Here is a 4,112-nt window from a genome sequence, read left to right as displayed (position 1 = left end):
GGTTATTAAATTTATCCTCATTTTATAGAAAAAAATAGTTACTTAAAGTTTGCTGTATTTTTATGTATCTATTTTTATTGTAAATTTTTTGGTGAACTTCTTGACATTGTTTTTTATAGAGGGAGTGGGTATCAAGACAGTCATATGAAGTACAACAGGGAGCTTTCCCTTTGTGCTGCTATTTTGAACTATTTACATTTTGGTTTGTTTAGGTTGTAGGTTTTTAAATTTAATTTTGTTTTTGTCTTGGAACTTTAGATTTTTATTCTGACCATTTGTTAGTGTTTTCCTTTAAAAAATGGTAATAATTAAAAACAACCAAAAAGCTAAACGAGTATCTTTTTTTCTTTCCTTTTCTTTTTCCTTTACATATCCTGTGGTCCATTAGTAGACAGAACTTCAGTTAGTTTTATGAAATGCAATATTTAGTACCCCTTCCCCTGTCCCAGTTTTATTTAAGGGAAAAAGATAAACTTCAATGACCTGAAGTTGAGAATGTGGATACAGCTTCTTTCAGTCACACTCAGGTTGTATAGTATTCTTCATTTCCTTTTACCCTGAATGTATAACAGTGCTGGGTGACAAAGGTACACAAATCCAACTCCATCATAGTCGTCATCAGTAGCGTCGGTGCAAGCTACTTTTTATGACAAAGTACAATAGCTGATCCCAAGCCCTGCTTTCTGGGAAAATCAATCATTCCACTCAGCACCACCTGAAATACCAAAAAGCAAATTGTAGCATTCCTTAGGAAGAAATAACCTCCATTTCTTCTCCTTCTCTTTGCCCTTCCCCTTTCCCTTCCTATTTCTCCCTTCTTCCTCCTCTCCTCCTCCTGCTCCAATTAAGTAAACCCACTATGTCTTTTTTTTTTTCCAAAATGGCTCCTAGAGTAGCCATTAGAATGCTTTTCTCTGATGTCAATGTTTACATAGCCAATCAACAGTCCAACTGCTAATAGCTGCTCCTTCTGTGGTAGGATTTTCAATGCGGTGTATTTTCAGCATCTGTGAAACACTCCTTGCTTTTAGGTTTTTCAAAAGATTGCACATTTCCAGTGATGGTGTTGGGTTTCATCCCAATGGCTACAAATTGACCTTGGTTCTTTAATTTCCTCAGTTATTTTGTTGTCCACTGAATATGGTTTTGCTTTGCTAGTTTTGAATCTCTGTTCCTTAGTTAACACTTCAAGAATCATCAGCTAACTGCTATTAATTTCAGTACATTCTTCCCAATGCTGTAAATAAGTTCCTTATTAGCTCAGCAGCACTGGTACCTAATATTCTTTGGATGATTCTCAAGTCTAGCAATATAGGTGAAGAAGAATAAATTAACTCTATTTTTGGTTGCATCAGCAGTATATCTGGGTGTGTACCACCCTTAATCCTTTTTCCTTTGATCCTTGATAGTGACAGAATAGGCTTCCAAGTGGTCTTCCCTTAGCTCATTCAGATAATCCACCATGTCACGCTCTGATTTATTCAAGTTGGATTTGCAAGTTTGCTGAAATGTGTTCAACACTACCTCTAGGTATTTGTTCAACTCTCCACCAATAACAAAGGCAGTATCACCAAACATAGAATCTGTGGCTTCACAGACCTGTGGACATTATCATTTCCCAAGTTTTCTGTCAACAAAAACTAGGATATTGGATTTCAAGGTGTGACATAAATCTTCCACTTATCTTACAGTCTCCAATAAAACCTTGCACTTAGTATAATTTTTCAATGAAATACCCATGCTCAGGACAACTTAGAGGCCTCTATATACTTTAGGAATTCACCAGTCAACATTTCCTCTGATGTATTAGCTGCCATTGAGTCACCATTTTGCATCCCCCAGATCCAACTGTTCTTTGAAAAATCCTTAACATTGTCTCACCTTGATGCGGCACTTTTCAGAGAATATTTTGAAGAGCTGTGTGGAGTAAAGACTGAAGGCCACTGAACTGGATCTTATCAGAAGTGCTTTTGTACATGACTGTATCTCTATCAATACATTTTTTGCAGTTAGAGTTGCCAGTGTCAATTTTTGAACTGAAGGGTAATAGTATTTGTTACTCTTTTTTGCAATTTTCATCAAAGCTTCACATGAAGCAATTCTCAGGTTATTCTAGTGGCCATCAGGCTGGTCTGCGATCTCTAGGAGCTTCTGTAATATGAAGATCAGCAGTAAGTAGCTGTTTCTTTATGATCATCACTCACTGAGGTTTCATAAACAGCTTCAGCTAGATAGGAAAAAACTCAGAGCACATTTGATGCCACGATGATCAGCACTCAGGCCTTCTCTCAGACACCATAGCAAGGGAACCCAGTAGACATCACTTAAGGCAGCTTCATGGAGCAACTTGCAAAATCTGACCCTGGTCTCTATACTTATATATCAAACTTCCACAGGAGTCTTTGATGAATTATACTGAGATAAGCGTAACCTGTATAACTAAGAGTTTGAGCTTACTGGATTTATTTTCCTCCAAGATACAGGCAACAGTCTTCACAATCATATCCTGGTATCAGTAATCAGAGTTCTTGATCTGTTCTGTACAAGAGGGAAGGACAGGTGAGACAATGTCATCTTCAAATCAGTTGGTCAGGAGAATCATCATTTGCATCATTTTTTTCTAGTGATGTGAGAATTGAAACCTCAGTTACGGTGTTTCCTTAGCACAGATCTTGCTGTGTGCTCTGGGACCTTCTTTGTTCTGCTGCCTCTTTAGCTTCAATGGCCGAATCTATTTTGTCATCACAGACATTAGACTAGAATATTATTCCTTACAGGGCCACTTCATCAAAGTCACTGTTTTACTTCAATTGTGATCACAAAATGAGCAGCACTTGTATGTGCCTCCACTATTGACAATACAAGGGCATTTTCTTCACCAGATTCTGCAATGTAGTCATTAACACCTTATAATCTTGATAACTGGCTGCTTCATAGACTATCTGGAAAAGAAATTGTCTTTTAGATTACTTGTCAAAGTTCACTTTGATGAACTCCAATACTTCAGGAGTGTCTTCGTAGTCATTGACTTTACTTTACTATTAGGATCTTCTTTCAACTTCCCCAGGATTATGGCAGTCAGAATTTCATTGGATGGACCTTGCAGCTGCTCTGTGTGATTATCTTGACAGATGTAGCAAATTGCATCCAGTGTTTACCGTTTCATGTGCTCTATGCTGTTGGAGTTTGTAACACTGTCTATCAGCCGAAGAAGGAATCCTGACCACTGATTTACTGGGTTCTCTGTACAAACAGTTTCAGCCATCATTGTGAGGCAGAGTTAAGCAGGTAGGTTTCTGTGCCCAAAGAATGCAGAATAGTTCTTGGCTTCTCAATCAAACATTAACATTAACGGAAAGCCATTCTGCTGTTGTTGTGTCTTGATGTTTGGATCTTCAGATGGCAAAGAGTTCTTGATCTATAGACCAGCTGCAACCCTGCCAATCTGGCTGTTTACTGAATTTTCTGGCACTCTGGACAGTTCCAGAAAGACCTGTGACAAGTTTCACCACCGTTCGCTCCAGGAATGTCTACATAGCTTCTAGTTCAAGCAGAGGTGGAAACACAGTTATCTCAAGGCTGCAATCAGCTCCAAAGTGAAGGTGATGGCAGTTGCTTCCCTTCAGATGATGCTTGCTTCTCAGGTGACAGCACTGACTGGAGACAGGGGTTGGGAGTTGAGTGGCACTTAAGGGTTTGAAGGGGGTCAGACTCACCACAAGTTTGTTCATCTGTTTCTTCTTTATAATACTCTGTCATCCTTTCCTTCTCACTTCCTCCCTCCCACTTTCCTTCTTTGCTGTTAGCAGTGGAAGCTGCTCCTCTGGTGGAGGTGGTGGAGAAAGCCTAGAGGCATCTCAGAACATGACTGGAGCTTAGTTGGTGAGGAAAGAAAGGCGAAAGGGAGGTAGCGAGTGAACAGAAATCAGTAGGGAGAGAAAACTTTGCTACACTTTAAATTGCATGCACGCCTGCTAAGTCTCTTCAGTTGTGTCCAACTATTTGTGACCCAGTGGACTATAGCCCACCAGGGTCCTCTGTCCATGGGATTCTCCAGGCATGAATATTGGAGTGGGTTGCCATGCCTTCCTACAGGGGATCTTCCCGACTCA

General features: G+C 39.6%; 1 pseudogene; it reads right to left on the bottom strand.

The window, feature by feature from the left end:
* Positions 1-1,380: 1,380 nt before the first annotated feature.
* LOC104997495 lies at positions 1,381-3,265 on the bottom strand (annotated as a pseudogene).
* Between the last annotated feature and the right edge of the window lie 847 nt (positions 3,266-4,112).

This window comes from Bison bison, unplaced genomic scaffold (genome assembly GCF_000754665.1).
Source record: "Bison bison bison isolate TAMUID 2011002044 unplaced genomic scaffold, Bison_UMD1.0 scf7180017851953, whole genome shotgun sequence".
NCBI lineage: Eukaryota > Metazoa > Chordata > Mammalia > Artiodactyla > Bovidae > Bison > Bison bison.
Note: the sequence above shows the minus strand (reverse complement) of the source record. Positions and strands in the feature narration are given on the sequence as shown.